Here is a 13,934-nt window from a genome sequence, read left to right as displayed (position 1 = left end):
CATCCCCTGAGCGGCCCGACTTAGCCCGATGACTTTTTCTCTGGCTAAAACATTATCTGGCTAACTCGGGGGCAGGGTGGGGAGCCTTCCGGGTCAGAATTCGGCTCTCCGGCTGAGGTGAGTGCTGGGGCCTAGCCTGCGGCCACCTCAGCATAGCCTCCGGTATGTGAGGTGGCACGTGAGACACAAGCATCCTAATCCCAGGCCCTTCCGGGGGGGGGTCTAATTTATTATTTTATTTATATTTATATTTAGCCCACACCTTTTTACTGGTAGCTCCAGGCCGGAGGTAAGAAAGTAACACAGTAAACCAAGGCAGGGCAGATAAAGATAACAAGGGTCCACCCATTTGAGATTCGTCCACTTTGGTTAGAAGTTCCTAGAAATTGCCATAGGCAACCCAGCGACGACTTCTGCCTCCCCCTGTGTCTTTCACCTCACTTTTCAACTCTGTTCCCACCGCCACTGGCTGTATGGGTCCCGAGCGTGCCCCAAGACTGTGGCAGTCACGGCACCTGCATCCGTCACTAGCGGGCCGTTTCAGGCCCCGCCCTCTTCAGCTTAATCGAGCGCCTGTGAGCCTGTCGAGCTGCAACTTAAACACCAGCGGCTCCCCCCACGGTGAAACATCCCTCGAGCGAACCGTGAAACACTGCATCTAGGGAGCCCCGCGGGCTTCAAACATCCGCTGTTACGACCGCACGGCTGAAGTCGGAACCACGCGGGGCTCCGTGAGCAAGGCCGTTTCAGGCCTTGCCCTCTTCAGCTTAATCGAGCGCCTGTGAGCCTGTCGAGCTGCAACTTAAACACCAGCGCCTCCGTCGTCCTGCACCACGCTGGGCTCCGCAGATAAAGAGCTCTGTGGTAAACGAGGGGAAATGGGAGGGCTGGGCAGGGGGTGAGAGTGGGAGATGGAGATGGAAAGTTGATTAGATGGGTGAAAAGAGAGAGACTGAGGACTGGAGTGCTGGTGAGGGACAGAAAGGGGTGACACTTCCCTGCGAGTGGACAGAAAGTTAAAGGAGTAAAAGAGAAAAGGGAAGGCTCAATGTCTGAGAGAGGGGTAGGGAAGACAGCAGAAGGGAAGAGCAGAACCAAGGGTAATGCCAAAAAGAATGTGAAGAGAGAAAAAAAGGTTGAAAATGTTTTCTTTGCACTTTTTAGAGAGGATCATAGGACTGCTCTGGGAACGTGCATTCCTTCTGTCTTTGCATTTTGCTCAGTTCGGGAGGCAATGCATTTCTTTTGCTTTTTCCCAGTGCATGCACCTCAGGCTGGTCTGGCTTTTCCTTTCAGCCACTGTCCTCGTTTTCCTAGTTTTCTTAGTAGGTAAGGCTCTGCTCTTTTCTTTAACCCCTCTGACTGTGTGCTGGTGGCCTGGTCAGTAAGGGCTCGGTCCTCTGACTGCAAGGGGCTGTGAGTTTGAATCCAGCTTAGGGGAAATGGGAGGGAGGTGAAAAGTAGGTACTAGTCAAGCTTTTTTCTTTTTAAAACGGATCTGGTCCCTATTGGGATTTTTTTTCTAATTCGCTTTTTGAGAATGTTATTTTTGTTGGTGTTTCTTTTTACACCAGTCATGTTTCAATGAGGGTTTCCGTTTTATCTGTCTGGCATGCCCTGTTTTTCCAATAGGAGGTGTGGATTAGGGTTTCAGGAGGGATGTGTTTGGCTTGTCCAGTCCCTTCCCAGGTACGGCTTTTATGGGAGTCGCCACAGTTTCTGGCAGTGAAAGGTGTCTGTGCGTCTGTGTTACTGAGGTGACACCAGAAGTGGCGAGTTAGTGAGGGCCTGTCTCCCCCGGCCGGACATCATCACGAAAGGCCGGCTCAGGGTGACGCGTGATAGCGGGTGACCGGGGACATTTCGGGCCTTGCCTCGGTGGATGATATCGGGCAAGGGAGGCAGCCGAAATTTGAAGATGAAACAGAAAAGGGAGAAGAAGAGATTTCCCTCCTGTGAGATGCAGAGCAAAGTGTGCCTTCTGGCCTCATGAGAAGCTTCAGCGTTCCGGAGCGCGATGACGCCGCGGAACACCGCCGCCCAGGCAGAAGGTCATCATTCAAGCCGCCGCCAGCAGGTTCTGGAGTGGAGTCGTAGCCTAGTGGTCAGAGCAATGGGCCCTGATCCAGGAAAGCCAGGGTTCAGTTCCCACTCAGGGATTGCAAAGGCAAATTACCTCTCTCTCCAACAACAATAAACATGGAAAAAACCTTTTTGGGATTTTTTTCAAAAGGCCGATATTCGGCTCCATTTGTCCGGCTAAATTTGGTATTAGCCAGGAAAATTGCAGACTTTGAAAATCCCATCCCCTGAGCGGCCCGACTTAGCCCGATGACTTTTTCTCTGGCTAAAACATTATCTGGCTAACTCGGGGGCAGGGTGGGGAGCCTTCCGGGTCAGAATTCGGCTCTCCGGCTGAGGTGAGTGCTGGGGCCTAGCCTGCGGCCACCTCAGCATAGCCTCCGGTATGTGAGGTGGCACGTGAGACACAAGCATCCTAATCCCAGGCCCTTCCGGGGGGGTGGTGGTCTAATTTATTATTTTATTTATATTTATATTTAGCCCACACCTTTTTACTGGTAGCTCCAGGCCGGAGGTAAGAAAGTAACACAGTAAACCAAGGCAGGGCAGATAAAGATAACAAGGGTCCACCCATTTGAGATTCGTCCACTTTGGTTAGAAGTTCCTAGAAATTGCCATAGGCAACCCAGCGACGACTTCTGCCTCCCCCTGTGTCTTTCACCTCACTTTTCAACTCTGTTCCCACCGCCACTGGCTGTATGGGTCCCGAGCGTGCCCCAAGACTGTGGCAGTCACGGCACCTGCATCCGTCACTAGCGGGCCGTTTCAGGCCCCGCCCTCTTCAGCTTAATCGAGCGCCTGTGAGCCTGTCGAGCTGCAACTTAAACACCAGCGGCTCCCCCCACGGTGAAACATCCCTCGAGCGAACCGTGAAACACTGCATCTAGGGAGCCCCGCGGGCTTCAAACATCCGCTGTTACGACCGCACGGCTGAAGTCGGAACCACGCGGGGCTCCGTGAGCAAGGCCGTTTCAGGCCTTGCCCTCTTCAGCTTAATCGAGCGCCTGTGAGCCTGTCGAGCTGCAACTTAAACACCAGCGCCTCCGTCGTCCTGCACCACGCTGGGCTCCGCAGATAAAGAGCTCTGTGGTTCAAACGAGGGGAAATGGGAGGGCTGGGCAGGGGGTGAGAGTGGGAGATGGAGATGGAAAGTTGATTAGATGGGTGAAAAGAGAGAGACTGAGGACTGGAGTGCTGGTGAGGGACAGAAAGGGGTGACACTTCCCTGCGAGTGGACAGAAAGTTAAAGGAGTAAAAGAGAAAAGGGAAGGCTCAATGTCTGAGAGAGGGGTAGGGAAGACAGCAGAAGGGAAGAGCAGAACCAAGGGTAATGCCAAAAAGAATGTGAAGAGAGAAAAAAAGGTTGAAAATGTTTTCTTTGCAGTTTTTAGAGAGGATCATAGGACTGCTCTGGGAACGTGCATTCCTTCTGTCTTTGCATTTTGCTCAGTTCGGGAGGCAATGCATTTCTTTTGCTTTTTCCCAGTGCATGCACCTCAGGCTGGTCTGGCTTTTCCTTTCAGCCACTGTCCTCCGTTTTCCTAGTTTTCTTAGTAGGTAAGGCTCTGCTCTTTTCTTTAACCCCTCTGACTGTGTGCTGGTGGCCTGGTCAGTAAGGGCTCGGTCCTCTGACTGCCAGGGGCTGTGAGTTTGAATCCAGCTTAGGGGAAATGGGAGGGAGGTGAAAAGTAGGTACTAGTCAAGCTTTTTTTTTTTTTAAAACGGATCTGGTCCCTATTGGGATTTTTTTTCTAATTCACTTTTGAGAATGTTATTTTTGTTGGTGTTTCTTTTTACACCAGTCATGTTTCAATGAGGGTTTCCGTTTTATCTGTCTGGCATGCCCTGTTTTTCCAATAGGAGGTGTGGATTAGGGTTTCAGGAGGGATGTGTTTGGCTTGTCCAGTCCCTTCCCAGGTACGGCTTTTATGGGAGTCGCCACAGTTTCTGGCAGTGAAAGGTGTCTGTGCGTCTGTGTTACTGAGGTGACACCAGAAGTGGCGAGTTAGTGAGGGCCTGTCTCCCCCGGCCGGACATCATCACGAAAGGCCGGCTCAGGGTGACGCGTGATAGCGGGTGACCGGGGACATTTCGGGCCTTGCCTCGGTGGATGATATCGGGCAAGGGAGGCAGCCGAAATTTGAAGATGAAACAGAAAAGGGAGAAGAAGAGATTTCCCTCCTGTGAGATGCAGAGCAAAGTGTGCCTTCTGGCCTCATGAGAAGCTTCAGCGTTCCGGAGCGCGATGACGCCGCGGAACACCGCCGCCCAGGCAGAAGGTCATCATTCAAGCCGCCGCCTGCAGGTTCTAGAGTGGAGTCGTAGCCTAGTGGTCAGAGCAATGGGCCCTGAACCAGGAAAGGCAGGGTTCAGTTCCCACTCAGGCATTGCAAAGGCAAATTACCTCTCTCTCCAACAACAATAAACATGGAAAAAACCTTTTTGGGATTTTTTTCAAAAGGCCGATATTCGGCTCCATTTGTCCGGCTAAATTTGGTATTAGCCAGGAAAATTGCAGACTTTGAAAATCCCATCCCCTGAGCGGCCCGACTTAGCCCGATGACTTTTTCTCTGGCTAAAACATTATCTGGCTAACTCGGGGGCAGGGTGGGGAGCCTTCCGGGTCAGAATTCGGCTCTCCGGCTGAGGTGAGTGCTGGGGCCTAGCCTGCGGCCACCTCAGCATAGCCTCCGGTATGTGAGGTGGCACGTGAGACACAAGCATCCTAATCCCAGGCCCTTCCGGGAGACCGGGGGGTGGTGGTCTAATTTATTATTTTATTTATATTTATATTTAGCCCACACCTTTTTATTGATAGCTCCAGGCCGGAGGTAACAAAGTAACACAGTAAACCAAGGCAGGGCAGATAAAGATCACAAGGGTCCACCCATTTGAGATTCGTCCACTTTGGTTAGAAGTTCCTAGAAATTGCCATAGGCAACCCAGCGACGACTTCTGCCTCCCCCTGTGTCTTTCACCTCACTTTTCAACTCTGTTCCCACCGCCGCTGGCTGTATGGGTCCCGAGCGTGCCCCGAGACTGTCGCAGTCACGGCACCTGCATCCGTCACTAGCGGGCCGTTTCAGGCCTCGCCCTCTTCAGCTTAATCGAGCGCCTGTGAGCCTGTCGAGCTGCAAATTAAACACCAGCGGCTCCCCCCACGGTGGAACATCCCTCGAGCGAACCGTGAAACACTGCATCTAGGGAGCCCCGCGGGCTTCAAACATCCGCCGTTACGACCGCACGGCAGAAGTCTGAACCACGCGGGGCTCCGTAGATAAAGAGCTCTGTGGTTCAAACGAGGGGAAATGGGAGGGCTGGGCAGGGGGTGAGAGTGGGAGATGGAGATGGAAAGTTGATTAGATGGGTGAAAAGAGAGAGACTGAGGACTGGAGTGCTGGTGAGGGACAGAAAGGGGTGACACTTCCCTGCGAGTGGACAGAAAGTTAAAGGAGTAAAAGAGAAAAGGGAAGGCTCAATGTCTGAGAGAGGGGTAGGGAAGACAGCAGAAGGGAAGAGCAGAACCAAGGGTAATGCCAAAAAGAATGTGAAGAGAGAAAAAAAGGTTGAAAATGTTTTCTTTGCACTTTTTAGAGAGGATCATAGGACTGCTCTGGGAACGTGCATTCCTTCTGTCTTTGCATTTTGCTCAGTTCGGGAGGCAATGCATTTCTTTTGCTTTTTCCCAGTGCATGCACCTCAGGCTGGTCTGGCTTTTCCTTTCAGCCACTGTCCTCCGTTTTCCTAGTTTTCTTAGTAGGTAAGGCTCTGCTCTTTTCTTTAACCCCTCTGACTGTGTGCTGGTGGCCTGGTCAGTAAGGGCTCGGTCCTCTGACTGCCAGGGGCTGTGAGTTTGAATCCAGCTTAGGGAAAATGGGAGGGAGGTGAAAAGTAGGTACTAGTCAAGCTTTTTTCTTTTTTTTAAAACGGATCTGGTCCCTATTGGGATTTTTTTTCTAATTCGCTTTTTGAGAATGTTATTTTTGTTGGTGTTTCTTTTTACACCAGTCATGTTTCAATGAGGGTTTCCGTTTTATCTGTCTGGCATGCCCTGTTTTTCCGATAGGAGGTGTGGATTAGGGTTTCAGGAGGGATGTGTTTGGCTTGTCCAGTCCCTTCCCAGGTACGGCTTTTATGGGAGTCGCCACAGTTTCTGGCAGTGAAAGGTGTCTGTGCGTCTGTGTTACTGAGGTGACACCAGAAGTGGCGAGTTAGTGAGGGCCTGTCTCCCCCGGCCGGACATCATCACGAAAGGCCGGCTCAGGGTGACGCGTGATAGCGGGTGACCGGGGACATTTCGGGCCTTGCCTCGGTGGATGATATCGGGCAAGGGAGGCAGCCGAAATTTGAAGATGAAACAGAAAAGGGAGAAGAAGAGATTTCCCTCCTGTGAGATGCAGAGCAAAGTGTGCCTTCTGGCCTCATGAGAAGCTTCAGCGTTCCGGAGCGCGATGACGCCGCGGAACACCGCCGCCCAGGCAGAAGGTCATCATTCAAGCCGCCGCCAGCAGGTTCTGGAGTGGAGTCGTAGCCTAGTGGTCAGAGCAATGGGCCCTGAACGAGGGAAGCCAGGGTTCAGTTCCCACTCAGGGATTGCAAAGGCAAATTACCTCTCTCTCCAACAACAATAAACATGGAAAAAACCTTTTTGGGATTTTTTTCAAAAGGCCAATATTCGGCTCCATTTGTCCGGCTAAATTTGGTATTAGCCAGGAAAATTGCAGACTTTGAAAATCCCATCCCCTGAGCGGCCCGACTTAGCCCGATGACTTTTTCTCTGGCTAAAACATTATCTGGCTAACTCGGGGGCAGGGTGGGGAGCCTTCAGGGTCAGGGCTGTTCAGCTTGGAGAAGAGACGACTGAGGGGGGATATGATAGAGGTGTTTACAATCATGAGAAGTCTAGAACGGGTAGATGTGAATCGGTTATTTACTCTTTCGGATAATAGGAAGACTAGGGGGCACTCCATGAAGTTAGCATGGGGCACATTTAAAACTAATTGGAGAAAATTCTTTTTCACTCAACGCACAATTAAACTCTGGAATTTGTTGCCAGAGGATGTGGTTAGTGCAGTTAGTAGAGCTGTGTTTAAAAAAGGATTGGATAAGTTCTTGGAGGAGAAGTCCATTACCTGCTATTAATTAAGTTGACTTAGATAATAACCACCGCTATAGACTTAGTTTTTGAGTTCTTGCCAGGTTCTTATGGCCTGGATTGGCCAATGTTGGAAACAGGATGCTGGGCTTGATGGACCCTTGGTCTGACCCAGTATGGCATGTTCTTATGTTGTTAAAGTTGCAAGCAAACCAGTCCTCCTCTTGCTAATTCAAGACAATCTCAGGACACCTGGATATCAAACATTCCCAAGTATGGAGAGCAAAACAATTTTATATCCTTATTTTTCATTACTGGGTCTTTGTGTCTGCTATTTTGAAATATTTTATTGGTATCTAGACATTTTTATATGAGTTTTTAATTATTGGATATTCCAATCATCAGCTGTTTTGAAATAATCTGTTATTTTTGTTAGTATGGTTTTACTGCTACTGATTTTATATTTATTGATTTGTTTTATAAGGATGGGTGATGTTTCTTTTTTTCCTTTATTACACTGCATACAGAGACTCTGGCTTGTTGCGGTTTCCAGTTCAGTTTTTGTCTGCATGCTTCTAGTTATGCGTTTTGGTCTCTTTATTCTTTGTTAGGTGAGGGTCAGCACATGTGATTCGGGTGAAGTTCTCTGCTGGTATGTAGTTTCTGTGTAGGGCTCTATAGCAGCCTGACTTGGTCCGTTTTCCAATAGGCGATGTATTGGTGTCTTAAGGCCTGGTGTAATATTTTCAGTGTTGCCTTTTCTTAGGTAAGGTGGTTACTGTTTGAGTGCTGGAAATTGGTGCTGTTTTGGTATGGGATGTTTATTATTTATGCAATCTCTGTTCAGAGCACTTATCTTTCCCCTGTGTCATTCTTAACAATAAAAGTAATACTGGGCCTTTATTTTTTATTTCCGCTGTGAATTGTAATGAGCAGTTTGTCGCACATGTGAGCGTGGTCTCTCAGGTCTGTTACAATGGGAAAAAGGTTGAGAACCGCTGCTCTAATCCAATGGCTAGTATTCTGGTGAATGGAGAATTCTTTAAACTGTTTTGTCTTTCTAGAGGAACAAGGCAAGGGTGCCCTCTCTCACCATTGCTATTCATTCTCATATTAGAACCCCTGGACAATTATATGTAGCAGATTAAATTGGTCAGTAGATATTAATTACTTATGACATTTGTTTATGAATGACATTCTATTGTACATTCCAAAGGCGTGACTTCATATGGAAAATATATTAGAGATTTTTTAAATATATGGGGCTTTTTCGGGATTCAAAATAAATCTAGAGAAATACAAGGTGCTAGACCTTTCCAGCTCTTTACTAGATAAATGGCCTAATTGCCCACTAAAATGGGCTAAATGTACTATTACATATTTGGGTATCCAGATAGATAAAAATATGGAAGAATGGTCTCCCTCTAATATTAACCCAATCATAGTGTCTTTTTGTTCTAATATTAAGAAATGCATGCATTACCCCCTCTTGATGCTAGGGAGAATAGTATTGTTTAAGATGATGCTACTACCAAATCTACTCTATACCCTCCAAGCTGGTACTATTGGTGATAAAAGCAAAACATCTAAAGCTTTTAAATAATTTAATGTTCTCAGTTTATTTGGAACAATAGAAGACCGCGGATATCTACTGCCAAACGTTCAACTCCAGTGGGAGATTACATTTTGCTTCACTCGGTTGGCGATTGGTTAAGGATGAGTAACTGTTACTCAGATACAAAAATGGAGCAATTGGTTGCGCTCCTTATGACCTCCGATATTTATTGCATGGCAACAGGTCCAGTATACCTGAATATTTAAAGGTAGATTTTTAAAAATGTGTGCGGTTCCTGACGCGCACACACGGACGCGGCTATTTTATAACATGCGCGCACCGGCACACGTATGTTATACCGGTGCCGGATTTTCATGACTGCGCGCATGTGTGGGCAGGTGGCCTGCTCCGCACCTGGGGGGGGTAGATTTTAGAAAAATACACGTAGCAACGTGATCGGGCTCCCCTGGTTCCCTCCCAGTCCGCTCCAATTAAGGAATGGACTGGGAGGGAACATTTCTATCCCTAACCCTACCCTTCCTACCTCTTCTCCTCTCCTTCCCGACCCCTAAACTTACCCTATCTTTTTTATTTTTGAACTTACCCTCTCCTTTGAGCAGTAGTAAATTCCATGCACTGGCTGGCTGCCGGCGCGCATTTCCCCGGGACAGCAGCTAATGGCGCTGTCTCGGCCCGTCCCCCTACTCAGACCGCACCCCCGGCTCGGCCCTTTTGCAAGGCCCGGCACTTTTAAAATCGGGCCGATAACGTCCAGTCCATTAGTATTTGTTATGAGCTATGCGTGGCGGTTTGTACTCCAACTTTGGTCGCTCCCGCGGGCGTCACTATGGATACCAAGCCGGATGTTTCTCCGGGGGATCACAATAAGATTTTTCAGAAATGAAGTCAAAACAAAACAGATACAGTGCAATTTTTTTTATTGATAGCCAGACTATGACAATCTATCCATTTGAGCAATGTAAGGCAAATTTGGGGTTTATAAACAGTGATTAGTTTGCATACAGAAAATTGGCGAGCTTTATTCTTCCAAAATTTTCCTCTAAAGATCAAAGTGCTACCTTAGTGGGATCCCAGAACCTTTTATGTGTGTAACAAGGAGGAAAATATAAACTATCTACTTGCTACAAATATCTACACTCGGTTAGTACATATCACTAGCAGAAGATGATATAGATAACGGTTAGGCATGGATGTATAAGAATTATTTCAGTGCCCTTGAGAGAACAACAACTGAAATTAACTCACAGGATTAAGGTTTCCCCTTACCCAGCTTATCAAATGGGTATCAGTAAAGTGGCCAAGTGGCTTTCTGTATGAGACGTAAACAAAACTACTTTGTTCCCTTGTGTTTGGGAGCGTGCCCCGGGACCTGGCTTTTGGGAGCTAATAGTACATCAGACAGAGGCTAATCTCCAGATTTCATTTCCTTGATTATCCACGTCTTGCATTTTGTTAATCAAACCACAGGGTTTAAGTTGCTCTAAACATGATCTTACATTTGCGGCTAAGGGATTTTGTATTGTAAAGAAAAGCATCCCGGCGAAGTGGATAGCCCAGGAGGGACCGTTACAAATTCCATCACCAAAGTCCACCAGATTAAACATAACACGTGAAGGCGCCTTTTCAGTGGCAGGGCCAGTTCTATGGAACACTTTACCCCTAGCCTTAGATTAATTCCCAGTTCCAGAGAGTTCAAGCAGGCACTAAAACATTCTCTTTTTGCACTAGCCTTTCCAACTCCCCAAAATCAGTGCTACTTTCATTTTATCTTTTCTCCAATACATGCGTCTTATTCTGATGACATTCTGTTTGACAATGTTATCATGATGTCTTTTAAGTTTTATTTTTAAACCCATGTTCAAGATTTGTTTTTCATTTTTGTGCCCTCGACTTTAGTTTTTTCTACGTTGTTTTATTTAACTTTGTTTTGATTAATAATATTATGTGTGTTCCTTGGGACCCGCCCTGAACATTGGAGGGCGCGGGATACAAATACTCGAAATAAAATAAATAAATAAATAAATAAATACCTCCAGCCCCGGCTTAGAGGGGACCCATTGAAGCCACTGCTAGGCCCCCGCCGCTGTGCAGGCCTGACACGCTGGGCTAGGGACGCCGCTGAGCTGAGCGGGGCGTCCCTAGGCGCGCACATGTGCAGCTCTGACAAATTTAAAGAGCCCGCAGTGGGAAATCCGCCGCGGCGCCCTCAGATGACATCACAGGCCTTCCCCCTATTTAAGGCCTGTTCTGACCTGCCTCAGGCACCTCGCAATAGATCTAACTCCTCAGAGTAGCTATTGCCTTTGCATTCCTGGTTCTGCTCTGCGTCTTCGGCAGTCCTGTGTTGGCTCCTGGTCCTTCTTCGGTCTGCCCTTCTCCTGGTTTCCTGTCTTGTGTGCCCTCGTCTTTCTTCAGCACCCCATCCTGTTGCTCCGCCTTGCCTCACCCCCTCGGATTAACCTCCTGGTTTGACGTCAGTTGGGACTCTTGGCTTTGTCTTCGATTGGATGCCTGGCCTGACTTCAGACTGCTTCTCGATGTTGCTTGCCTTCCACCTGGCCCTGTGACCACTGCCTGTTGATCGTCTCGCTTGAACTCTGAATGCCCAGACCTCGGCCCGGACTTCGTCTCCCCACGAACTCCACCTGCCCCTGACCTCAGCCTGGACCAGTCTCTGCTGACTGCCCCGACCACTACTTGGACTGACCCTGTTTCATGCCTGCTAGCCTACTACACCTTCCGCGACGGATTCATCTCCTTCCAGAGGCCCATGCTTAAATCCAGCCGGTCCTGGCACCCGAGGGCTCAACCTAAGGGGAACGAGGGCTGGTACTGGCGAAGTTCCTGTTGGGCCTCTGTTCCAGCCAGCTCTGCCTGCCGATGCTGGGGACCTGCAGAGCTCCTCCCTGTGGCTATCACCAACATTCAGAACTTGTCTATTGATATTCAAAAGAAATGCCATGTTTAATGCTCTCTGTAAACTGTAGAAGGGATAATAGAGAGTATTTGAGGCTGGATAGGAAGTATGAGAATAATGATAAATGATATGGGGCTGGATCGACAGAGCATGACATAGTACACATAAAGGGCTAAAATAGCGAGTCGGAAGGCTGATCATTGGGGTAGGAGGGATGGGGAGGGATTATAGGAAGGAAAGGGAGAATTTTAAGTGGGAAGAAAATCAATACACGAGGGTGATTATAGTTAAACAGCATGGTTGTCTCGGGAGGGGGAATCTGTATGTAGGTATGCATTACGTGTATAACGATGCTTATGGTCCACTGTGTTTATATAAAACTGATGACTATATTCACGATGATAATGTTATCTCATTATGTTTCATCATTATCCAGAGACATCTATAATGTAAGGAAGTGTGTTTAAATGCAAAAATATTTGGGTGACTATACAACAGACGATAATTGGCACACCACCTCTCGAATGGTTAATATGGGGAGCAGATAGTTATAAGAAGTGGTTTATGAGGGCATTACCCTTTAACCAATTGACATTAGCAATCTGGAAAGCCTACAGGGGAAAACTGACTGGTAATAAAGTGTACTGGCACTGCATTTCTTTCCTATTTACCAATGATTTTTTGTCAGGTAATTTGGGTGCGGAAGCGCTTCGTTGGATAGCTTTAGGAACTGAGAGATGAGAACAGGTTGGAACGGTTTGAGGAATTGTGCCAAGGTTACCCCCTAGAGCAAAAAGGATAGGTGCCCATATTTGCAATTAACATCTTCTGTATGACCAAAGGGGATAGTGGAGGTATTACAGCAGAGCAAAACGATGTTTGAAGTTTATCGTGCGAGAGCAGAGGATGTCAAGTAAGAACACATCAAACAATCTAAGCTCTGATTGGCGAGTTGCGGTCCAAACATAGGCATATCTTTGCCTGGGAGCAGGATTTCGGGTTGCAAATAGAAGAAGCTGAGTGGGATTTGTGCTTTCAGATCACGGGGAAGAGTTCAGTCTCATCACAAAGTATGGAGAATGGCTACAAGATTCTGTACAGGTGGTACCCGACACCAGTAAAGTTAAAAAGATGTTTCCTGATATCTCTCATCTCTGCTGACGTAGGGGGGGAAGGGACATCTTTATCATATATGATGGGAATGTCCCATAAGAAGTAGTTTCTGGAACATGGTTTTAGAATTGATATATGAAATTACGGGTTTTAAAGTCCAGAAGAATCCTAGTTTGTTACTCCTAATAAAGATGGCTGAATTAAATGAGAGAGTTCGACACCTGATATTGCAAATCATGGTGGCAGCAAGGTGCTAAATTGCTGCATGGTGGCATAAGGTTGAAACTCCTTTAACGTTCAATGGTGGGGAAGGTATATAACAGGTGTAAACTTATGGCATGTACGCATGATAGTTTTCTGAAATTTGAGAAAATGTGTGCCCCGTATATCATCTGGAGGGACAAGTTGACTGATATTTTCCCAAATTAGCTGACTGATATTTTCCCAAATTTGTTGCCTGGTCTATTCATTTATCCATCTAGACTAGTAATGAACATTTTATTATTAAGTGGTTTTATTTCTTTTATTCTATTTTAGGTTGTTTTAGTTTTAGTAAGAATTTTATGCTACTGTATTATATTATGATTATTTTAAGTCTAGTTTTATGATAAGTAACAATTTTATTATTTTGGTTGATATTTGTTATGCGAGAATTACTGCTTAATGATAGAGAATTGTGTTTTAGTATAATATTGAGGTTGCTGTATGTTATGTTTTTAATTGCACTTCTGTTCGTTATGTTAAATTTTGTCATGTAAACCGACTTGAAATGAATTTGAATGTCGGTATATAAATTTGACTAAATAAATCAATAAAAGTGGTTGGCCAAGCAAGAGGATAAACAGGGAAAAAGGCTAACAGTACTTTTAAAAGAATTATCATCGGGAGCTTAGCCGTGTGGCTGTTCCTCGACTCAGCGCATAACTGCAAGTCCGCTGTGGCATTCTTTAATCATCCTGACAGCTTATCCCCGGCTCCCAGGGACCTCCCAGCAGTTTCCTCCCCTCCTCCCCTGGCTGCTCAGGAACCCCGAGGCCTATGCTCCCTACTTGTTTGGGTGAATCATTCTTCTCCTCCTCGCTCTTCTTCCAAGCTGGTTTTGCACTGCTCTTTGCTATCTTTACTGTGGTATTCTTTAATCATCCTGACAG

The sequence above is a fragment of the Rhinatrema bivittatum genome, chromosome 2, assembly GCF_901001135.1.
Source record: "Rhinatrema bivittatum chromosome 2, aRhiBiv1.1, whole genome shotgun sequence".
Lineage (NCBI taxonomy): Eukaryota > Metazoa > Chordata > Amphibia > Gymnophiona > Rhinatrematidae > Rhinatrema > Rhinatrema bivittatum.
The sequence above is the reverse complement of the archived record's forward strand: the minus strand, read 5'-3'. Positions refer to the sequence as shown.